The sequence below is a fragment of the Manis pentadactyla genome, chromosome 2, assembly GCF_030020395.1.
Source record: "Manis pentadactyla isolate mManPen7 chromosome 2, mManPen7.hap1, whole genome shotgun sequence".
NCBI classification, from domain to species: Eukaryota; Metazoa; Chordata; class Mammalia; order Pholidota; family Manidae; genus Manis; species Manis pentadactyla.
The window spans coordinates 1692822-1717786 of NC_080020.1; the positions used below are offsets into that span (position 1 = coordinate 1692822).

Genomic DNA, 24965 nt, shown 5'->3' on the forward strand with positions numbered 1-24965 from the left:
CCGCACTTCCATGTCCTCCCCACCTGTTCAGGTGCCTGTGCCTGTCAGACGCTCAGGCAACTGATTGCCGATGATATTCGTGATGTCCGTTTTAAATGCCTTCTGGAAATTTAGGCAGAACATTAGAAAGGACTTTGGGACACTAAGTTTTAGAGAGCCTGGGATAGAAATGATAAAATCTTCTCCAAATATTTTAGAGAATATGTAGAAAAGCTGTGAAGTTGATTTTTTTTCTCACGTATTTGTGCTCCCAAAAAGTTAGGCCGAGTGAAGGTAACTCAGTCATGCACAGCATGCAGGTAGGTGGCTGGGCGCTGGGCTTATGCCCCTCTTCTGCCACAAAACTGATTCTGTGAATTTGGGCAAGTTCACTGGTGTCTCTGAGTCTGTTTTCTTGTCTGTAAATTGGGGGTAAAATAGCATTCACCTCATAAGGTTGTGGGGATCAAATGTAATAGTGCCTATTTTAGCATTCACTCAGTGCTTATTAGCACATGGGGAAAGATTGAAAAGCATGGCTATTTGTGTTTAGGAGTAAGTCTAAATATTAGCTGTTATCATCGAGTGGCTCAGAGCGCCAGTTTGGTCACGTTGGGATGCGCCTGCAGACCTCCTTGGCCTCGGACGCGTCTGTTCCCTCACTGCAGGTCCTCCCTGTTCTTGGCTCCGGTGCCATCAGCCTTCTGCCTGCCACGTCCACGGCCCCCTTCCAGGGGGGCTTCTTGGACCCCCTCCCACCTGCAGCCCCCTTGGGTGCGGGAGTCCACGCCCCAGCTCTATCCTAATCACAAGGTGGGAGAGTGTCCCCTGAGCCCCATGCGGCAACCTGCTCTGTTTGGCCCCCTCCCCTTGCTCTTTCTTTGGGGGATTTCAACTAAGACGCGCGAGAGACCCGGGCTCAGCTGGCTGTGGTGTCCAGGGTCACGAAGGCATCCAGGTTTGGTGGCCGACATTTCCATCTCAGGACTGATGCTGAGTGATCAGCACAGAAGCTGGTCTGCAGAGAGGGGACAGAGGTGACAGGTGACGTAGCCCAGGGAAGCAGGCTTCTCTGCCTGATGGCCTAGTTCACTAAGGCTGGGCTGCAAATTTTCGGTAATAGACCTTCTTGTGATTTGCGCTGCTCAGCTCCTTGAAGCCATGGGATGGTTGCCCGGACGCTGGCCCACAGCCTCCTGTCGGGTGTAAGAAGCCACTTAGTGGGTGTTGATGACCGTGGCACTGATGACAGTGGGGGTTGGGAGGTGAATGAACAGTCGGTTTCAGAGGCAAGTTCTGAGATGCTTCCACGCTCTCAGGATTTCTGCTGTTGCCCTGTCCTAACCCTTGGCTGCAGCAAGATGCACACAGCAAGCTCCTTGTCTCCTTGGAGAGCAGGTGTATCCTCAGCCCTGGGTACCCCTGATGTCCTCTGTCAGGCCACCACTTCCTCTTCTGTCCTTTTCTTCCTTGCTTAATGTCTGCAACCCACACCCTTGGGTACCTGACATCCATTATTTGGCTGAATCCTAGGTCCTTCAGTTTAATAATTTTTGAACTAACAGTTCTACTAATTAGCATAATTAAACTACCTTTTCAAAGGATGTGGAGTTGCATCTTTTTGGGAGATTAACCCCTAAAGTCAGCATGTGAGGCAAAGCTCAAGTACTGTGCACTCAAAATTACAGTGGAAAGCCCCTTACACCCTCCTAACTCAAGTAGATGGTGGTGTATGTGGTTTGTGTTCATAAACCTGTACAGTAATACTCTTATGGAAGTGTTGAGTGACACATGCAGTGATTTGGGGGTGTGACAGAGGGCGTGTACGAAGTCTCCTGCTTCCCCTTTCCCTGCCTCCATCTCATTGTTGCTGAGCACATGTGGTTTAATGCACTCAAGTCAGATGCACGTGGGGCGCCGTGTGTATGGACCTGTGTCACGCTTCCTGACCTTAAGGGTTTCCCATGGGGAGAAGGTGCTTGTCATCCCGGGTCCATGCAGGGACGGTCCTCTAGGCTTCCCCCACGCAGACACTTCTGCAGCCGTGCAGGCAAATGCATCCATCTGAGACCTAATCAGCAAACTACAAGGGCACATGAGGGGCTGGGGAAGATGCTAAAAGCATCAATTATCCACCTGGGACACCACTCTTGGCTTCTCTGGCAAAGACAGATTCAGCAAAGGAGGGAGACAGCAAGTTGGGGGGCCATCCGGGGCTCTCAGCCCGGGTTGTTTTACCTGCAGCCTTGAGCTCTGAAGGTCGGGTGCAGAGCAGGCAGCTGGAGCCACAGGTTCCCAGGCTCCGCCGAGTTTCGTATGGGAAATGGGCAGCCTCTCTGAGAACTTCAGGTTGCCCTGAAATATCATTAGTGACACCCCAGGAATGAGAACACTTGGGTCCCCACAGAGCAGGATGTCTGCCTGTATGCCTTTAAGTTTTGCATTTGGCATGACTGACTTTTTAAATAAAAAAATCACCTACCGTGGTTTACCATATGTCTGATGAAATACTGTAAAAATGAAATGAAGATCCTTGCCATTCACTCTTGAGCAAATACATATGTTGTCACATCTCAGAGCTATTTATATCTCCTTATTTTAAGTGTGCCCAGCGCCACCCGGACGCACATCAAATGCACAAGTAAAAATGGAAAAATAGTCTCTCAACTATTTGAACAGTTGGATTTTATTTATAGCATGGGGCGGATAAAATGTTTCTGGATAATGAAATAATAAAAAATGATGAAATGTGTTTTATGAAGTGTAATAAAAGGCTTTGGATGATAAAATCACAAATAATAAAATAATATGATAAAAATTCAGGAGTAAAAAGACCAAACATGTATCTCCTATGGCTGGAATCTGATGCAGGGTTTGGAGATGCCATCTGAGCCCCATTCAGCCTCTGACGTGCCCTGTGTCGGTGAATAAGCCGCAGTACTGTTCAGTGACTTATTGTTTTGACCCTCTGTGGAGAAGAAAAATTCTACCCAGGTCACATGAGCTGGACACTAGGATGACCAGAGGAATGAGAGAAAGAAGCGGTTAATGGCAAACTGGAATTCAGATAGACCGTCCTCAAAAAATGAAGCTTGGCAACTGGCTTATTAGTTACTTCCTAGAAAACTGCAGAAAATTGTTCTGAATCTGCCGGCCCTGTAACCCTGAGGCTGTTGTCCACAGCGGGGCAGGTCGGAGCGAGGCCGGGCGCACTCAGTGGCCGGAGCTGAGGGCGTGGGAGCAGGAGGCCGGGACCACATAAGTGTGCTGCCCCCTCAAGGGGTGTCAGGAACCGGCCCCTGAGCTGAAGCGGGTGAGGCTGCAGTGAGCTGCTGGCTGCCCTTGTCTCCTAGCAGCTTTTGAACGTGCTGGCACCCTGTGTGGCCTGGCCTTGTTCCTGGAGAAGCCAGACTCCCAGCGTCCCCGGAGGCCATGCAGCTCTCTGGAACAAAAGAGGTCACTGCTAGTGTCAAACGGTTATACAGAACAGTCACCCCAAGGTCAACCCTGTGCCCCTCCACCTCGTCGAGCCACGGAGAGGGCAAAGCCAGTCTACGTCACGGGCTGGGGCTGGCTCTGTTCTCCAGCTCACTGGCCCTCATACATCTCGTGCCAGGTTCTCCGCAGAAACGATGCAGCGTGCAGACCGCTGACCAGTCCCCTCCAGCAGGGCGGTCAGCTCAGTTCCCTCCTTCAGCCAGCTCCCTCCCCTCGCACACTGCGGGAATCAGATTGCAGATGAGCAGCAAACCGTAAAAACCAGCCGATTTGCACACTCCCTTCAGAGATACGTCGTTGTCAGGCTGATGACTTGACTATAGGCAGCCTGCAAACTGGCCAGTCCCCTGCCTCTGTCCAACGGGTATTTGGGGTGGTGGAAGGTGGTCATGACCTCGGGTTCTTATGATTGTGGAGACTAGAAATGCAGGATCAAGGTGCTGAGTCCCCCACCCTGTTGGCTGGTGGATGGCCGTCTCTCCCTGTGTGGGGGCACGTCTGCCGTATCTGGGCCCTAATCACTTAGAAGGATGCCAGCCAGGCTGGAATAGGCCCACCCTCATGGCCTCCTTTGACATGATCACCACTTCAAAGACCCTGTCTCTCTACAGGGTCACATTCTGAAGTGCTGGGGTTAGCGCTTCAGCGTATGGGTTTTGGGGGGGACACAGTTCAGCCCCCAACAGGCTGCTTCCACTTCAGCGTCTGAGGCCCACCCCCACCTTCCCCAGGGAGGCTCAGGGGGAGCACCAAGACCAGGCACCCCGCCTGCTGGCCCTGGAAACCACTGCTGGGTCTCCCCACCTGGGCTTGCTCCTCCAGCTCCCCCTGAAGGGCCCCAGCCAGGGAGGGGGCTCAGCCTGCTTCCCAGCGGTGCAGACGGGGTCCCACGTCCCCGACAGCTGCTCCCCTTCTCTTGTGGTGGGGCCCGCAGGTGCGATGTTGGGTTCAGGGAGTCCGAGTCCTCTCAGACCGACCTCCACTGCGGGCGAAGCAGCCCTTTGCCGGGCACCTGTTAGCGGTGGCCCCCAGGCAGTCGCCCCCCTCCCCATCCGTCACTGAGCGCCCGCATGTGCCTGGGCGGCCAGCTGCCGAGAACTCAGGGCGCGTGTTTCATGGAGTCCCAGCATGACCCAGTGAGGCTGGGTGTCACCCAACAGGTGGGAAAGGGGAGGGAAACTGTCTGGGAAACAGAGGAATCCCAGTCTGAACCAGGCCTGCGTGGATTTGAGGCTATACTTCTAACCTTGACGCCACACTGCCAGCGCCTCTCGTAGGCCCTGTGTGTTCTCTGGAGCTTTCTCTCCCTTCCTAGAGGGGATCAGCCCCCACCTACTATTACTCCTCGTTATCGTCCCAGCATCAAGGAAAGGGGTGAACTTTGGAGTCTGGGTTGGGCGCCGATGCGGGCTGTGCCATTCACTCGCGTGTGACCCTGGGCAAGTTACTCAACTTTAATAAGCTCCAGTTTCCTTATTTGTGAAAGGAGATAAGCTCTGTTTCACAGGGTGAAGTTAGATAAGGTATGCCGAGCACGTGCACCCTGTCAGGCGTGGTGTGCACCACGCCCACGGGGTTATGGGTTAAAGTGGACTCAAGAGACACGCAGTTAATATGCTTGGGATTTGTGACTGGATCTTGGATAAACATAAAAATAATAATAACATTTACTTTTATTAAATTAGTAATACATAATATATAAATTATTCATACTTACTAATAATTAATGATTCACAATTATTTAATTGTCCCAATACTGTGTGTGTGTATATATGCACAAATGTATGTGTATGTATACACAAATATGTTTGTGACATTATATATTACAATATATTTTAGTGTGACAGTTGTATATGTATGTTTGTGTTATCTTCCTAATGCCCACATTCTGGGGACAAATGGAGAAATTTGAATGTGAACTTTATGTCAGCTACTAGATGGTATTAATGTCACATTTCCTGAGGACAGTCATGGTATTGGGCTGTGGAGGACACTGCCCTAGTTTCTAGGGGACACATGCTGAAGTGTTTAGGGATGAAGAAGTGTCCCAACATCTGCCACAAAGTATTCAATGGTTCATCGGGCAAGTGGGTATGCACACACATGCACATGTGTGCACATGCACACTGGAGAGAGAAGGCTGATGCGGCAGAGTGAGTGTCAATTGTACTATGACTATTTCTGTGGGTTTGAGATTTTACAAACATTTTCCAAGCGTGGGCTGAGAGGGTTGCGCGCACCACGGGACGCAAGCCTGTGGGCGGCACGTGGCACCTGGGGTTTGTCCTGACTCCCTTCGTGGGCTTGGCTGCAGCCACAGGGCCGCCCGGGTCCAGGTGTGGAAAGCGGCCCCTTTTGGGTGGAGTGGGCCCTGCTGACCCTCCAGCGGGCTCACCGTCCCCGCCTCGCAGCCACGAGCCCGCCTGTCCTCCTGGCCGTGTCCCCAGCCAGCGTTTTAGAGATTTGTGGGAGCCCACGTCCAGGGGTTGCTGGATTTAGAAAATAGAATTAAGAGTTTAAACAATGAATTGTTAGTGTAAGTATGCCTCAAATATTGCATGGAATATAACTTGTCCTAAAAAACTTACTTGTGGCTAATCTGAAAATCAAGTTTATCCAGGTATTCTGTTTTTGTCAGCAGCCCTACACCCCTCGGCTCCGTCCCCTCTCACCCTCACCTCCACCCAAGAGGGCACGGCCACCTTGAGGAGGGCTCAGGAGCACAGCAGGAAGGGAGCTCAATGCCTGGGCTCGCACACTGCCGCGGGGCCCCTGGGCCTCTGCGCCGGACCCTCAGCAGGTGCTCGCGATGCAGCCGGACCAGCCGGCCCGGAGCCCGAGGCTGCGGGAACTCACAGGTCCTCCTGGGCGTCCGGGCCGCCTCTGGCCCCAGCAGCCGAGCAGGGTGCTGCGAGCTGGGCACCCTCCTCCTTGGCCCTGCCTCTCGCCTCCCCAGCTGGGCTGGCCTCACACACAGCCCAGGGGCTGCCCACGGGTGTCTGGAGCTGGCTGGCTGGGATTCAGTCGGGCTTTACCACTTACAGGCTTGGTGCATTTGGGCAATAAACCACCTAACTTATCTCAGTTTCCTCATCTGAAAGATACAGGCAATCTTGCCTCCCTCACAGCCTGGTTGCAAGGATTTGCTGAGCTAATATTTGCCAAGCCCTCGGGACACGGCCCAGCAGTGGTGAGCCCTGTGCAAGGCTTCGTCATGCACATAAGCCACTTGTGGAGAAAGGCTGGAGTTGCTGTGTGTGAACCAAGGGCCCGAGACCCCCCGGCCCTGGATTTTGATGACATGGATGTGGCTTTCAATTCATGACGTTCATTTCTTGCTGGGCACCTGCCAGTGTGATGTCAGGGAGGTGACGTGCAGGCAGCTTGTAGCCTGGAAGAGAACCTGGGTGAAATCCATGGCAACGGGGGCCTCATGAGGTTGGTTCCTGACATGCCGTGCTGTCCCCTGCCCCAGCCCAGGGCCCGTGCCCCTTAGCTGCCCGGAGCAGCGGCCCATCTTGGCTCCCCCCATCCAGGTAGTGCCTTCCTCTCCCTCCCCTCTGCTGTTCTCAGCTTTGCGTCATGGCTTCCTCTACCCCACTTGGTCTAACACCCCTGCCTCCTCGGTTCCAAAAGGAAAAAAGTCACTCCCGTGGTGTCTGGGGACGTCGGGGGTTATGGCTGTGCCAGGACAGCCGGTGTCCCCGACCAGCCCCACAGGAAGGGCCGGGGGCTGCTCTGAGCCTTGTGTCCCTGGGTGCATGGGACTTGGGCCGTGGTGGGGGCTGCGGGGCTGGCACAGGGACAGTCATCTGGAGAGAAAGATACTACAGACGGAAGAGCTGGTTTCTCCCGGCGCGAGGAGTGCGTGTGGCATGTGGACCCTGCCCCTCCTGTGGGCAAAGCATGTGACAGGGGCCCCGGGTGATGCCAGCTCCCAGCGGCTGGGTCTGCCCAGCCTTCTGGTCTTCCCAGGTGAGCTCCAGAGGTCACGGAGCAGAGGCCAGATGTCCTGCTGTGCCCGGTCCAGTTCTTGAGTCCCAGGAGCCACGGGCATGACAGAGTGGGCATCACTTGAGCCAACTGGCCGCCCAGCAGGAGCGGCCAGGACACGGTTCTCCACCGGCAGTGCCGCGTCCACCTCTGGTGGATCCCCCTTCCTGTGCTCCCTCCCCTGAGGATCCCAAGCCTTCTTACTGACACACGTGTAATGGCTTTTGCCCCTGAATAGTCTTAACTACAAAAATGGAAATCTAAGGTGTAAGTCACCTGAACAAACATTTTTTATTTGTCCAGACTCGAGTTTTAGATCCATGAGTGCCACCCACCCGCTGACGGTGCGACAGGGTGTGAGGAGCCCGTTCTCTCCCTTTCAATGCCCTCCAGCTGAACTCTTTCCCGTGGAGACCAGCGCGGCTCACGTTAAGGAGAAATAACCCAACGACACTTGTTAAAGACGGTAAGAAGGACTTCATAGAAGAAAACTTTACTCAAGGTGGGGAATTCCTTGCAACAGATTCTGGGGCCTCCAAAATGGGGTCCTGCAGTCGGGGAGAGAGATTGGACTCGACTCTGAGTACAGCATGGACGTGCGGGAGCAGGGCAGGAGGTCTGTGATGGGAAATCACTGAGAGGAGACCTCAGGGAAGGGGGTCCAGCTAAACTGATCTCACAGGATCCTTGCCGAAGGCAGGCCAGGGTGATCACCTAGGGGATGGTGGGGGTAAAGAACCCCATCAGATATTGATGATCAGCTATGAAGGGTGTGGGGCTCTGGTTAAACTGACTTATCAGGATTCTTGCTAAAATTGCCCAATGCAGAGAAGAACATGGACGTGCAGTCAGGCCTGGGTTAAAAACAGCTCAGAGGTCAGAGGAGGCTGAATGGAGTTTGGTTAATGAGAGAATCTTTGTCACTCTTAAGAGGTTTTTTTTTTTTTAATATCCTAGAGTTGCAATCAAATCTTGCTCTCCTGAGACGTATTTTTCTCTTTATGATTGGCTTTGACTATTATTGATATTGATCCATTGTGTATTAGTTAATGTATTATTTACCCAATTTCCAAGTTTTTATTGTTGGTGGGGCAGGCGTCTGCCTTCTGTCACACATTTTTTTTGAATGAGAAATACCCTCTTCAGTTCTCTACATTGCAAAATCTCTACCTATCCTCCCTTTCTCCTATATATTTTTTAATTGAAGTTGATATACAATATTATGATTTCAAGTGTACAACATAATGATTCAACAGTTATCTACAGCACTAAATGCTCACCCATCTATGTAGTTACTGTCAACATAGAAAGATGTTACATAACTATGACTATATTCTCTATGCTGTACTTCTATCCCGGTGACTAATATATATTATGATTAATATTTTGTGCCTCTTTATCCCCTTCACCTATTTCACTCACCCCAGCTCCTCCCCGATGGTAACCACCAGTCACTTCTCAGTGTCTATGAGTCTACTGCTGTTTTGTTTATTTGTTTTGTTTTGTTTTTAGGTCCCACATGTAAGTGGAATCATATGGTATTTGTCTTCCTCCACCTGGCTTATTTCTCTTATCATAATACCCTCTAGGTCCATCCATGTCATTACAAATGCCAGGATTTCTTTCTTTTTTTTATGGCTGAATAATATTCCATTCTGTATATGTACCTCTTCCATATTTACTCATCTATTAATGGACACTTCGGTTTCTTCCATACTTTGGCTATTGTGAATAATGTGGCAATAAATACAGAGGTGCATTTATCTTTTCAAAGCAGACATTTTGTCTTCTTCAGGTAAATTCCTAGAAGTGGAATTACGGGATAGTAGGGTATTTCTATTTTTAGATTTTTGGGGAACCTCCATACTGCTTTCCACAGTGGTTGCCCCAGTTTACATTCCCACCAACAGTGTAGGAAATTCCCTTTTCTCCATATCCTCACCAGCACTTGTTATTTCTTATATTTTGGATGGTGGCCTTTCTGTCTGGTGTGAGGGGGGGGTGATACCTCATTGTGGTTTTGATTTGCATTCCCCTGATGATTAGCGATGTGGAGCGTCTTTTCATGTCCCTGTTGGCCATCTGTATGTCTTCTTTGGAGAAATGTCTGTTCAGGTCCTCTGCCCATTTTTTAATTGGGTTATTTGATTTTGAGTGTTGAAGTGTATGAGTTCTTTATACATTTTGGATGTTAGCCCCTTATCAGATATATCATTTATGAGTATAATCTCCCATATGGTAGATTGCTTTTTTGTTTTGTTCATGGTGTCCTTTGCTGTACAGAAGCTTTTTAGATTAGTATAGTCCCACTTGTTCATTTTTTATTTTGTTTCCATTGCCCAAGAAGATGTATCCAGAAAAAAATTACTCATGCTTATGTTCAAGAGATTTTTGCCTATGTTTTCTCCTAAAAGTTCTATGGTTTCATGTCTTATATTCAGGTCTTTGATCCATTTCAAGTTTACTTTACTTCTGTGTATGGAGTTAGGCAGTGATCCAGTTTCATTCTCTTGCATGTAGCTGTCCAGTTTTCCCAACACCAGCTGTTGAAGAGACTGTCTTCTCCCCATTGTATATCCATGGCTCCTTTATCATATGTTAATTGACCATATATGTGTGGGTTTACATCTGGGCTCTCTGTTCTATTCCACTGGTCTATGGGTCTGTTCTTGTGCCAGTACCAAACCATTTTTATTACTTATTTTCCACCTATACCAGTTTTCTCTTACTTCTTTCTCTTTCCTTCTATGACTGATTTTTTTTCCCAGGGTAGTTTTGCTGGTCATGTTTTCTGGGACATGGATATGGAGTAATATCCCAAATATCTAGATAACTTGAGATGTAGAATGAACCCAACAAGAGGTTCATATCATCTGAGAGTCTAAACGACTCTGGATAGAGTTCCCCACTGTGCATGTTCCTGTGCTGCTGGGAGTCTTAACTGGACACCAATCCATTCTGCTTTCTGGGTCAGATTGCGAACGCTGTGCTTAGGTTTGGGCCCCCCAATCCCCTTGTCTCCTCCGAGTTCTCACTGAGGTGGTCAGTCTCTGTTTTTCCCTTTCTCCCACAGTTGGGGCTGGGGATGGTATCAGGGTCTTCCCCCAGGCACAGAGCCAAGGGTGCAGACATGGGCTTAAGTTCTGGGGCAATAGCCGTGTGAGCACTCTGAAGATGACCTTTGAGAGTTTTTTATCCTTCATTTTTTACTGAGAGAGCATCTTTTGATTTGCTGAAGATGGACTAGGAGACCTTGTCAGGACCAGAAAAGGGCTGATGAGGTGGAGTCATATAAATGCAGGATTGGATCTATCTGTTTTGAAAGTGATATTCTGGTCATCACAGAATTTTTGCATGGGTTTTGATTAATGAAAGGCATGCTAATAAAAGCTTTCATCTTGATTGCCAAGCCTATGGGTGCTCCTTGCATTTTGCACTCAAGGTGAGTGACTTATGCACCCCTCCCTGAAGGGACCACAGGCCTGTTCCCACATGGGTCTCCTCTTGTGCTAGGTCTTGTTTAGGGAGGGAAGGCACATACACATGGCGCTGGTCCAGCCCGTTACCCTTGCTGAGCCACTGCGTTTTCCCTTCCTCACTCTTTCTGCATGTCCTGCTGTCTGCACCTATGGCAGGAAAGAGGACCGACAAGACTGGACAGATCCAGGCACATGTGGCTCTCAGTTGACATGTGTAGATAAGCGAAGTGCCTTTTTGTTCTTTCCATGAATTATCAGAGCAATTGTTTCACTATTACTATCAGGCCAGGTATCCAGAAATGGCTCTCCTCTCTGATGGCTTTTGTTGCAGATGTTTTGAGGCATCAGAAGGATCTGGTCAAATCATTTTTAAAAGCAAGTTGTATGTGCCCCACTTGTCCTCTTCCTGAACCACCTGCATCCCCTTGGGCAGAGGTGGGGTCTGAATCTCAAGGATGGTGTCTGGCATGGTTGATGCCTCAGAAGGGGTGAGGCTATCTGCTTCCCCACTCATTTTGAAAAATAAAAGTTGACATTTATTTTAAACACAACAAAATGTGCTTTCATCAAAATAGTGGTATCAAAGCAGCTATGTTGAAAAACCATGCCCCCCGCTTTGCTGGTTGTGGGTGCTCAGGCTGTACCTTATCTAGCTCCTGGGGGAAGGGGATTCCCTGCCTGGGACAGGCTCCCTGTGAATCCACTAAAACCGAAGTAAGACAAGGAGAAGGGCATTGGGTGTAAGGGGTTTATTTCTCACCGTTGGTCAGGTTTGCTAGCTGGGCCCTGTACTGCCCGTCCCTTCGGGCAGTGCACCCTCACTCCCCTGCCCACCCCTTCTGGGAGGAGCTCCCTGGTGGGTCCCTGGTGCCTGGCAAACACCAGACCAGTAGGTACCAGGGAAGGAGGAGAGGAGAGCATGGACATTTCCTCTCTAGCCCTTGCCCCGGATCTGTCAGAAGCTCTGCTGTGGTGAACATCCACTGGTATGTAAATGGACGAAGGCCAGGCAGTGAATTGTGGAAATTCTGGGTGGAAACATCCGTTTACCTCACAACTTGTTATTATGGTTGTTAGCTTGACTTGAAACTTAAATTTAATAAAACTTCAAAAGCAAAGCTAACGAAAAGGCAGATTTCTCTGACCTTTATGGTTATAAGCATGATATGGACACCTTTCCTTTTCTCTTCCCTCCCATGTCTTCAGTTATAAATGTTCAAAGTCATCTGGGGTTGGTCTATTAGCCATTTACAGCGATATAATTATTATGCCCAGCCTAATGAACCAGATAGTTTTGTGTGCATTTCAAATACTTTATCAGTATCTGATCTAAGGTTTTGTTTGGCCAGATTAGGCATGAGGAAGATCTTGCAGGTGCCTCTAGGCATTGGCCGGTACAATCTTCTACTGCACAGAGAGAAAACATACTGAGATAAATTGTCATACGGCACAGGGCACATCAGAGCATTCAAAGTTCCTCTTTCTGGAACATGTTTTGACTGAAGCTTAATTCACCCTCTAAAAGGATTTAAAATAGATTCTTTACCAACAATATATATTTGGCAACACTTTGAATTTTAACGTGAACCCCAGCAATGGAGGCACAACTGAATCTGGCAGCAGATTAATGTCACTGATAGCACATTTTATTTATAGAGCTTACCCTCTCTGCACGTCTCAGTTAGAGGCCCATACGCAGTAATTAAGCCATTATAAGAACACAATAGGATATAACATAATCAAGCCATCTGGCTGTCAAGGCACACAGAGCAGGAAATCGGCGTAAGGCAGAGGAGCACTGTGCCTCCCATTTAGTCCTGCTGCGGAGAGTCATCAGCCAGTACCCTCCAGACTAATCAATCAACCAACCAACCGATCTATCAGCAAGGAGCGATAGTCCACAGCTGAGGCAGGGAGATAAGGTGCAGTCTTTGCACAATCATTGGGAAAGTAAAGGCTTAAAGCAAAGACACAGTGCGCTGCTGGGTGTATCAGAAAAGGATGGGACTAAGCAAATCATACAAAGCACATTGTATGAATCCCAAGGAAGATCAGGTAACTGTGCCCCAGAAATGCTTACCTGAGGAAGGAGGACTTGAATGGCACGTAAAAGGATGTGGAGAATGTAAATAGGAAGAGAGGAGAGGGGAAAGGGTATGAAAATGAGAAATACTGGGAAGCCAGACATTTAAGAAAATATTTACGTGCAAATATTTGATGCAGCAGTTCACAATATAAAATATCAGAGAATTAAGCTGTGAATATATTGTCTTCCTTTTAAAGTGGAGCAATGATAAAATGATAACATACAGTAAAAAAGTATAGATAAAATATATATGTGTATATATATATATATATATCTATCTCACCAAGATCCAATCCATAAAAGAAATTAATATGTAGCAGAGAAAAAAGACTAGAAGGAAACGCATCAAATCTTAATATATTTTTAAATGGGAGATAGGAATATGGGTGATTTTTATTTTTTCTTTGAACTTTTCTACATTTTCCAGATGCCAATCTAAACAATCAGATCTCTACAATGAAGCAAAAGCAAAAGGAGACACACAAAAAAACCCTCCAGATATACTTATTAAAGCCCTCCATATATATATATTTTATGTTCTACCATTCATGCATCCATAAACTAACGGGCAGAGTGTGTTAAAAGGATTTTTCTAGACTATCTGTATGAATTGTGTTCCCCCAAATTCATGTGCTGAAGCCCTGACCCCCACTATATTTGGAGATGAGGCCTTTAAAGAGGTAATTAGGGGTAAATGAGGTCATAAGGGTGGGATCCTAATCCAATAGGATTGGATTAGGGTCTTCACCAGAAGAGAAAGAGGCACCAGGGATGTATGTGGGTGCAAGGAGAAAAGCCATGGGAGGGCATGGGGAGAGGGGGCATCTGCCAGCCTGGGAGAGAGACCTCAGGAGAACCTGGACCTGCCAATACCTTGATCTTGGACTTACAGCCTCCAGGACTGTGAGGAACTATTTCTGTTGTTTATGCCACCTGCCCGTGGCATTTTGCTATGGCAGCCCTACCAAACTAGTACACTGTCTTTATGTAACTTGCATTATATGGATAATGCAATTTATATGTTTTTACTGTAACATGCAGTAACGCATGACATTCATCCACCAGAAGGAACATTCCGCATGAGCTGCATCTCTCACTCTCGTAGTTTCTTTTGCTAAGCACCAGCAGAAACGCCATGGGTCAACACCTAAAGACGTGCAGACGCAGGCCAGCCTCTGCTGTGCCGATGACCAGTGACGAGTGCTATCAGTGGGCACCACGGGTCACCTAAGGCAGTCCAGGAGGGAGATTCCATTTGCTTCCTTCCCTGTTCTGTGGCCTGCCCAGCTCTTCCCTCAGCTTCCGGGCATGCTGCTGGCTGACATGGCTCCCCGTCAGCCCTCTCTGGCGGCCTCTTCATCCAAGGACTGCCCCTTCCTGGGGACAACCTGCATCCAGGGGCTTGTCAATGGAAGCAGATAAAGTTCTGACCCCTGTCTCGACCGGGGAGTTCTCTGAAAGGTCAGCCCAGTTCCAGAGCTCCCCTGCGCCGTCAGCTGAGACCCTTGCCGGGGCCTCAGCTGAATTGTCCCCTCCGGCGGATCCCGTCCCTTCCCCTCCCCCATAGGTATTCATCTGGGGACCGCACCCTAATAAATTTCCTTTTTGCTAGTCTCCATTGCAGAGTTTCTAGGGAGCTGACTGCAGCATTTCCTAGTTGATCAGCACCGTCTCCTCCTGTCCCGACCCCGGATCGCTTATGACACACATTGTCCAGGCAGTTCTGTGTGCATCACGGATTGGACATGCCTTGTACTGTGCCTGAAGCACCCATGTGGCATTTCTTGACTTCTGGTGAGCAGGAGGCTTATTCGTCTCTGATGGGAATGCCAACGGAAGCACTTACTGAGCACTGGGGCTAAGTCATGAAGGCTGTTCCAGCCCCATCTACCTTTCCCACCAGGTAGTTTTGTCCCCATGCAGTCTCAGGTGTGTGAAAGGGGCACCTAGGGCTCCCTTGGTCCTAAGCAGTTGCTCCAGAGCCTTAGCATATGAAATGTCAAAGCTGGGAAGCACCTCAAAAGTGATCTAACTCTAGAATGGCCCAGGGGGTTGGACACATACTGCGATGGGACCACTCATACTGGCTGTCAGAGAGCTGCCCCAGGGGTCCTGAGGATGCCCGGGGCTCAGCGGCAGAGAGAGTGTGGTTGGTCACGGATGCTGGACATGCGTGTGGGCTGGGGACTAGTGGCAGCCACTTCACTGCCATCCTTGATAATCCTACTCGCTTTCACTGGAGATGGAATGGGCCCAAGGCCAGGCCAGCTCAAGGATGTGTGGCTGGTTCCAGGAGCTGACCACAGCCACCAGGTCCAGGATCCTCCATCCCACGGATGCTGTATTCAGCCTCTCTGACTAACCCTCTGCTCTAGCACCTGGTCTGCTCAAGCACATGAGCGCTTGGGACCTCGAGCCAGATTCCAGCTCCCCTCCTTCTTGGCCGTCCTCTGTTGCCATATGTGAACATGGTTCTTTGGGCCAAATTCCTGAGCGGTTTCCGTTTTCTCTTTGTTTCACATAGTTAAGCCCAGCAAAGTGCCAAGCCTTAGAGATGGGCGAACTTGGTAACACTGAGCCTCAGCCTCTGACCTGCCTAGACTCTCATTCATTCATTTATTCATTAAAAAATGTCTTAGGCTCTTGCCTCTGGGAATATTAACATTCCTACCAAAAAGTCCACCAACATCTTTGAGCAGTGACTTAAACGAAGAATAAAGCCCCTCCTGCCTTGCACTGGATATTTTCTTTCTTTTTCTCTGCTAACAGTATCCTGTTACTAGGGAACTTGTTTCTTTCTCCTTCCACAAGGTTCTGTGGGAGCTGTCAGTCACACCAGTCCATGCTCCGGCTGCATGGGTGGATATGTGACCAAAACCTGCAAAACCTGGCTGTGACAGTCCGAATAAGGCCCCCACCCCCGAGATGGTGACGCCCTCTCCTCCGAAAGGGGAACAGGCTCACAGGTTCACTGACATGCCCCATGAGCGTGCCATTTAATAGACATTGCCCCTCCACAGCAACGGGGACTTTGCGGATAGAATTAGGGTTGAGGGTTTTAGGATGGGGAGATTATCCTGAATTACGTAGGTGGGCACGATGTAATCGCATGGGCCCTCAGAGATGGAAGAGGAAAGCAGAAGGGTCAGGGAACATGACAACAGGCAGGAAGGAGCAGAGGACGGGAGCGCACCCCCCCGACCCTCCGTGGCAGGCTTGGAGATGGAGGAAGGGCCGGGGCCAAGGGATGTGGTGCCTCTGGAAGCCGGGAGTGACCCGCACAGGAGGAAGCCTACGAGAACAGGATGGCCATCTTCAGGCACAAGGAGCGCCTTCTGCCCCCAAGCGCAGTGAGCAAGGGCATGGATTCTCCCCTGGAGCCTGCAGACCAGAGAGGAACGCGTCCTACCAATACCTTGATTTTGTCCTGTGAAACTGCTGGACTTCCGGCCTCCAGGACCATGACACGATAAGTGGGTCCTGTGTTAAGCTACTCAGTGTGGTCAGAGAAAATGAAAACACTGGCCACAGTGACTGACCCAGAGATGAGAATGTGATTCAAGCTGAGCCGATCAGAGTCAGGCCCCAGAGACTCCGAGAAAGAGTCTCTTCTCCTGAGCGGAGCAATAGGATGTGTGGCTCCAGACCTACCAGGGGCAGGGCCAGCGCTCAGGTGCAAAGAGTGCGTGAGGTGCACGGGGAAGCCCGTGAGAACCAGGCCGGCACATAGGCAAGAGAGGGACGGGGTCAGGACAGGTCCCAACAGGCTCCTCGCTGCCCTGTGCTTGGGGCCAGCGCCACCTGCCTTCCCGGCACGCATGGGAGCCGACTAACTCCTCCTGTTCAAATTCCTTTCAATGGGCTTTCTGCTACTTGTCATTGAAAGACTTCTAATGCATGCCCCTCAAAAATACCAATCTCTGGTCTTCCTTACTTAAAATCACTTCCTGGGTTAATACATCTTCTCCAGGAAGAACCTGAAAAATGCATATGCTCCCTGGCCGACTTGGCACATGAGCTGAAATTATTTTATCTGATAGCTCAGCTCCCATGCAGTGATGACAGAGCCCAGAGGAGACGGCCCCTGCGACAGGGGTTGATAGAAGGTGGGGACCTGGAAAGATCTGGATCGCAGGGGAAACGGACCAGGGACCTGTGGGATCAGGAAGCAATGTTGAGGGAGGGAGGGAATGCAGGTGGGAACAAACCAGGCCAATCCGAGACACTGGGAGAGAAGTGGCGGATGAGATAAGGGAGGCGTGACCTTCTCAGATCTGCGTGGTGCCTGTCCACTCACCCAAACGTTTCTGCTCAACCTCAGCTCTCTTGACAGTCTTAATACCATGTTCCAATCACACTTCTCATAGCAGGTGCGTCAGCACTGGACACATCCCAGAGGAGGGACCCCTATTCTGGGGTGTGCTCCCTGGCCCACCGTGCACCCTGTACATCAAGGGCCTCTGTTCCCCGTGGGTGCCCATGCAGGCCGCTGTGCGGACTCCTGGGGTGGCCCCTGAAGTCCTAGGAGTGGGCAACACAAGTGCCCTTAGCTTTCTGGGACGTCACAGGGTGGAATGCGGAAAGCTACAGAAAAGCGGCCCCACACCATCCCCTTGTACAGCTTGCTTATTGTTGGAGTCTGAAATCCTGCCAAGCATTCATACTTCTTAGCTGTCAGCAGTTTAGTTTGAGACAATAGTGAAAACAGCTCTTTTGGCTTCTACCTAAACTTCAGCAGAGGAAAAGTAAAAAAAAAGCGTCTGAAGATGAACTTGAATGGTCTCCTCACCTTACGTGCCCTGGCCCCGCGTTGCACTGTGCTGGCCAGGGATCTCGAACACGGGGCCTGGAACGTGCTCACGAGTCAGGTGGGTGGTGGCCCAGGAGGACGTGGGAGGGAAGCGCCGTCAACTGGAGGGGCCCCTTCGACGGTCTGGCGCTTAAGCAAACTTGAAGACTCCAGCCTTTCAGTGTTGGGAGTTTATTTTCTCTTGCAAAATGAATCCTTTTTCTCTGTAAGAAAAGGAAAGAAAAGGCTAAGAGTAAAGATGACAGGTTTACTGGGCATGAAATCACTGTTGGACAACTCATTTTTCCTGAGGTAAGTCTCAAAAAATCTGCAGTTTACAGAGGCCGTTTTCCTGAAGCGACACATGGGGCGGATAACTGACAGCAAACTTCCTGGGCTGCTCGACTGGACCCGCACTGCCCTTTCTGGGGACTTGGGTCCCTCCCAGGGCAGAGGCCCCGGGGCAAGTTGTTTATCTCTGCACCAGGGACTGACCCACACCTGCTCACACCCCAGCTCTTGGCTTTTGCCCAAATGCCCTCATTTCTGAGCAGCCATGAAGTTCGTTTCTAGTTTGTTTGTAAGATGTGCAAGTACTCATTTTTGAAGTGTCACTTGATGTTTTTTTATGTGACGCTCGGGACACTTGGAGAGTTCGTTTTATATTGCGGGGAGGGGAGGGAAGGGAAGCCGCGTCCTCCTTATTTAGCAACAGATGATTGACAGCTTCTCTGTCTACAAGGAGCCACTGTCACAGATGCCATCAGAGCCTAGAAGTGGGAACTTTGGAGTTTTCCATTCCTCTCTTTGGGTTCGGACCCACAGCTCCCCCGTCTCCCCCTGTCTCTGGCTGGGTTGGCAAGCAGCCTTATCTCGCGGGTCCCGTCTGAGAGCCCAGAACAGGCTATGACATTTTAGGTCGGTGCAGTAAACGGCTTCTTCCAAAGAGCCCGTAGGTAACGTGGCTTTCCCGGCTAATGCACTGCACTCGGACTTTTAACTCTGACTTGTTCATTGTTTCTTGTGTGTGTTAGGACTTTGAACCATCATTGACTGACATTAACAACATGAATTAACATTCAGGTAGCACCAAAGTACCTTAAAACTCCCTACAGTAAATCAATAACGTGACATAAGGAAAGAAGAGAATCTGGAAGGGGGCAGGGAGCAGAGGGAGTGGGGCGTCCGTAGGGATCTTGGCTGAAGCTTCCTGAGATTTGGCTTTGCGTGTACCAGTATCCCAGGCCTCTCAGGGCAGAAAGGAGACCGAGGCGCCAGGCTGTGGCACCAAGGTCCCCCACGTGGGGCCCGCGGAGCAGGCCAGCTTCGCCGCTCTGATGCCACGCAGCCTCTGCTGGTAGAGAGCAAGGACTGAGGACACAGTGAGCCCAGAGGAGGGGCTTGCTTTATGCTTGTGGGGTTCATATGTTCTGAAGGGCAGCCCAGGCCCAAGCTCCTCGCCTTGGATATCAGACACAGTCTGTGAAGAGGCAGGAGCCCCTAGTGAACAGCCTCTCCCCAGGCCTCTCCCGACTGAAGTGTAAATGACCTTTGAGAACAGAATAAGTCAGTCGATAAATTCATTCTTTGAACTTCTCTGACAGAGAAGTGGTTCTGACGCTTTGAAAATCTTCAAAGATCTCAGCTCAAGAAATCAATAGTTCGCTTTTCAAGTAGCCAGAGTTAAGGCAAGAATTCCGTTCTGCAAGCGCGGCGTTGAGGACCTCGTATGCGGGAAGCAGCATCCCAGACCCTAAAGAGGCCCCTGAACCACAAAGAGCACGGTCCGTGTGCTCGAGGAACCGTCTAGGCAAGAGCAAAGGGTACAGACACCTGTGGCCGTGGGATTAGTAAGGGAGCTGCAGGAATCAGGGGCGAGCACAGGGTGCTGGGGGACCGTGGGGAAGGGATGAGGGCCCTTTCCGTGCAAGTACTTACAAAAGCCGGAAGTCGGCAGGCAGCAAAAATGGTCTGAAATATGTCCCACCCTTGGGCATTTCTTGACTGATAATTTTGAAACAGTGATGCAAACACTAGGGACACAATATCTATTAAGCACTTACTGGATATGAGATGTTATGCTGTGAGTTTCCATGCATTATCTCATGTAATCCTTACCATAAATTAAAGGAGATTTCTACAACTACCCCCACTTTTCTTCTGATGAGAAAACTCAAGCTCCTAAGGTCAAGTAGCTTGTCCAGAACCCCTCGGCTAGTTGGTGCAAGACCTGGGGTGTAAGTCCATATCTTTTCATGTAACTCAGTGCTTGTCCCCTGAAATTGTTTGCATTGCTTGCTTTTTATTTCTTGTTTGTTGTTGGGACTGGAAGAAGAGCCTTATGGCCCCGGGTCCTGGAAAGGGTCGAGCAGGACTCAGGAAGGTTCCTGCGCTCCTGACCGTCAGAGTTATGACTCGGAGCAGCTGGGGCTTGGGCTTCCCTGCGAGAACCACGCAGTGCTGGCTTCCCGCCGCCGCCAGGTTTGTGGGTGAGGCTACATTCCTGCCCAGTCTCAGCTTGGGGCCCAACCCCTGCAGGCTCCCTGGGGTGATGGCCTCGAGGAGTTCTCGCCCTCTGCTCGCCTCCCTCCCTCATCTTAGACTGCAAACAGGATACAATACTGAAAAAAATAGGAAAAAGGTGCTTTCATGAAAAAGAACAGCCTCCTCCTTTAGGCCATGGGGCCCTGAGCAGGGGACGGGTGACCCAGAAGTTTGGGGGATGCCGTTACCTGGCGCTGAGCTGCAAAGCCAGATGCAGCACAGTGCGCCGAGCGTGCCCGTGGAGAGCTGGCACTGGGGCCCCACGGCGGTGGTGGGCACAGGGTGAGTCTCTCTGCTTCAGGCAGGGTGCAGCCTAGCCAGCACCACCCTGCGGGCCGGCAGCTGAATAAAACATATACTTGATGAGAGTGTTTGTGTGCAGATGTCCCTAAGTTGAAGCCACGGTTGCTGGAGCAAAGAAATTGCCGCCTGCAATGCTGGCTGTCACCGCGGTGATGCGCTCTGTCCTCCCTGTGGGTGACGAGGGGACGGGAAAAACCCGCTTCTTGGCAGCAAGACCCAGGAATATGGCTCTGTGGTTTCAAACTGCGCAAGAACCAGCCAACAGCCGGCCGCCCGCTTTGAGTGGCCAGTAGACCGGCCTTGCTTTCGTGAGATGGGGACAGTGCATGTCCCAAGCACCCTCGCGGGGAGGCCTGCACCCGCACTGTGACCCGCCTCTGCGTCCTTCGTCTCTGGCAGCAGGTGTGGGGCGTGCCTTTCACCGCACCGGGACGGGCCTGGTTGCATTTTCTTCTGACCTCAGAGGTCACACTCAGGTGCACGCCACCCGTCAGACCGAGGGCCCCGGGTTCTTCCCAGCGGGGAGGTGCTGCTCCGAGGCAGCGCTAGCAGGGAGCCCCCGGGGGATGCGCTGCCAGGCGGCGTCTGGGTGCTACTTCCACGCATCTCTGTCTCAACAATGTTTTTAATGATAAGATTCAAAGGAAATATCTGTTCTTACACTTGGAAAATTGGAGAAAAAATGCAGCCTCCTAATTTGCCGGTTATTGACGTTTGCCTATTATTTCCTAGTCTTTTCACAGGCATTTTCTTGAGCTCTGCGGTTCAAGTCCACAACCTTCTGTGGAGCCCCCCTACCGAGCACGAGTCACAGAGGCCGCAGGAGAAGCTCAGCTCTGGAAGGTTCCGGAGTGTCAATTCAACCAAATGGTAAGTAATCTAAATGATTTTTTAAAAATGAGAGCAAATGTGGTCATACTGTGTAGTAGGGCAAAGATGCACAAATCAAATGTTAATGCAAGCTAACACTTCAAAGACGGGCCGTGCAATTTCTGCCTGTGGAATGGATTGAATGAATTAGCGGCAGGGGCCGGGGTGGGTGGCTGGGTAAAGCCTGTGACAGATGAAGAAAACCAAAGGGGGGTGGGGGGGGCAATGGAGGGGAGGTTTATGTAACGAGGAGCTGAGGGGACTGACTGCCGCCCCTAGGCTGAGAGACAGAGGAAGGGGCTGATGTTTTCGACCCCTTTCCTGGGATAACTTCCAGAAATCGGATCTGTGTGGCTCTTCACCTGCATTGCTGCTGTCCGTCTACTGCAGTTGCCAAACGATAATGCCAAGAGCAATAATAATATTGGCTCACACGGACTGAATTCCAGGTACAAGGCACCATGCTGACCTCCTCATAGTCATTGTCATTTAATATTTACAACCAGCTGTGAGGTTGGTTCGACCATTAACTCTTCTTTTGCAGATGAAAAAAATGGAGGCTCAGAGAGGGTAGGCAACTTGCGCAAGATGGCACAGCCTTTCATATGCCAGCACCCATCCCACTAAAACATCAGGAGGCTGTCTTACATGAACACAGGCAGCCTCGGAGCCCTAGAGCCTGTGGACTGGGAGCCCTTCTGTGCGCCCTGTGCATTCAGATATTGGAAACACACCCCCTTTACATGCCTTTTATAAAATTTTAACAACTTGGTATGAAATCCTTTAAAAAATATACCATAAATCCCTGGTCTCTCAGACAGATTATTTTGCACATCACTTAACTTTCTACTGAAGCTCCGTCTGGTACCAGGAACATGGACACTGTGGTTCTGAGAGGCTCTCAGGGCGCGAGGTGGGCGCGGGTCTTGGCCCCAGGCCGCCCAGCTGTTCACGGCTTCTCAGGAGCCAGCTGGGCGCTGCCGGTGCCCGAAGCCTCTGTCTGCACCCCACCTCGGCTGGTCCCCGCCTCCAGGGCTGCCACCCCCCCAGGGCTTACCCCTCGCCTCTACACTTCAGCTTTCTGTCCCCTTTCCCCGCCACCTTAGTGCTTTTCAGCTCCCGCAGGGAGCATGCTGCCCTGGAACGGGGTGCAGAGTTACTGTACGCCAAGCGCAGGCATTGGGGTGGCCTCTCTGGGGTCCCGTGTTCCCCTCTCCCAGTCCTCGGGCTGGCTTACTCTGCTTCCAGCACAGAGCACCAAGGCTCAGCCGTGAGACCATCTGTCACTCCACGCCCGCTGCCCTTGAGGGTGGAGACAGGATCTGAACCCGTGTCTGTGCAGATCTGTTTCCTTGGGTTCAGGGAGCACCGTCCAGGATCCTGGGGCCTGGGAAAGGAGTGTGCCCCGGCCTTTCACAGACAGATGAAGACGTGGCTTTATCTGCCCTGCTTCTGGCTTTTCTCCCCAGGGCAGCAGTCAGCAGCACCCCGCTGTTCTCGGGGAGGCAGGGAGCCCTGCGTGACTGTGGAAGGAGTGGAGGTTCTGGAGAAGAGCACTGAGGCCGGGCCTTCTCCGTGCACGGGCCTCCTGATTTGGGAATGAGCCCACTTAGCTCGCCGTGCCAGGGCACGAACACATCCTGGCGGTGGTGGCGGGGCAGACGCAGGTGCACCTCCGGACAGCAGGGCGCCTTCTGCTGCTCCCTCCGCCAGGGGCTGGTCCGAGCCCTTTACTGCATCAGCCGCCAGCCTCGCGCAGACCCTGCGGTAGGCGCCGTGGTTTTCACAGTGGTTGGGCAACTGGGCTCCTGCGGGGGAGTGTGGTTCAGACCCAGGCGGTCTTGGTTTAGGCCGTGGGCCTGGAACACTCCCGCTCTGTCCCTTGCCAGCCGGGGGGGGCCTTCCTGTGTCTCTGTGCTGCCTCCCTCACTCCTGGACGGGGCTCAGGCCTTCGCCGCTGCTCCGCCCCACGTCCCATCCTCTCTCCTCCTGCTTCCCACGTCCTGCTCTGCTGTCCACCTCGTGTCCCTGCCTCCCGGGCCCCCCGGGGGCCTCCACCCCTGGAAGGAGTTGCTGACTCCAGGTAGTCGAGCTGTGGCTGCCGGCGTGGCCGGGGTGCCTCGGTGCTGGGCAGGCCTCCCAGGGGTTGTGCGGGTGCCCAGCACGCGGCTGGCAGAGAGCTCCGGCTGCTGCCCTGCCGCCAGTGATGCCCACATGTCGTAATTGTGCACTTTTTTCTTTGAAAGCCAAATGACGGAGCCGACAGGGTTCATGCTGAGAGCAGATGTTCTCATTTCTGCCCAGATGCTGCGCATGGCAAGGATTCTGACTCTCCTGTGCTTTCATCTGAAGTGTTTCTGGTTGAAGGGTTCTTGGGGAAAGGCTGAACAATCACGCTGTCCCCCCAGCCGAGAGCCGGGCCCGGGTCTCGAGGGGGCGTGAAGCAGCCGCTCTTGGCGTTTCGCAATCCATCTGTTTCCTCAGGACAGAATCCTGTTCTATTCGGAAACCACCTTTGCTCACGTTTCATAATTAAGCATTCAGATTTTCGCTTTTCTGGTTGTTTTAATCTCAGACTGATGTGGCAGTTAAACAGTTCTTCTATTTTCTGCTTTATCTCCTCTTTTCTCCCTACTTGGAATTTGTGCCTGTTTTTTTCCTCCCCATTAGGAATCCTGAAAGCCTGTGGTAACATCATTCACCCAGTTGCTGTCTATTGAGTGCCTTCCATGGGCAAGGTATTGGGGTGCAAAACAGAGAAGGTTTGCACTTCCAGGGGCTGAAGTTCTGATCGGGGAGGGCAGACAGTAATTGAGCAAATGAAGAAACTAATTCCAGGTTGAGGAAGTGCTGTGAAGGAATGAAGCGAGATAGTAGGATAGGAGAGACTGGGCAGTGAGGGTCCCCTTGTGCAAGGTGGTCAGGAAAGCCTTTCTGAGGAGGTGGCAGTTGAGGGAGGAGAGGACGGAGCATTTCTGCAGGGCGGCTGCCCAGTGCAGAGGTCCCATGGCGGGAATGGCCGGGGAGTTGGAGGCACAGGATGGAGGGCAGTGTAGTGGGGTGCGCTGAGCGTGAAGAGGGGAGACGAGACGAAGGCAGAGGGGTGGGCAGGGGCCGCATCTCATAAGACCCTCCGGGTGCCTCCCCTGCCCCCAAGCTGTCTCTCTAAGGTCAGTCAGCAAAGGATGACTTCGCAGACCTCTCCCCAGGGTTTGTGTGTGAGGACTGGCCTCCTTTCTGGACCGCTGGGCAGGGATTCCTCGTCGGTACCAGTTTCCCTTCACCCCATGGCCTTGGTAAAACCCTACATTGCACTGGTCCTGAGAGCTGAGATGGAGAAGGACAGTAGACTTACACAAAAAGCCTCAGGTGGATTCTCTTGATTGGGTCCCCGCGCAGGGGGTGTTTGTGCTCAGATGCGGCT

At 51.3% G+C, this 24965-nt stretch overlaps 1 long non-coding RNA gene across 5 annotated transcripts in view; it reads left to right on the top strand.

Moving 5' to 3' along the window:
* The window catches only part of LOC118922304 (uncharacterized), a 267153-nt gene that overhangs the window by 113513 nt on the left and 128675 nt on the right, over positions 1-24965 (top strand). For 2 of the 5 annotated variants that reach the window (XR_008992839.1, XR_008992841.1), the window contains exons 3-4: positions 7774-7936; positions 21404-21541. This is a non-coding gene — a long non-coding RNA (uncharacterized LOC118922304). The other 3 variants (XR_008992843.1, XR_008992838.1, XR_008992840.1) reach the window with 3 other exon arrangements.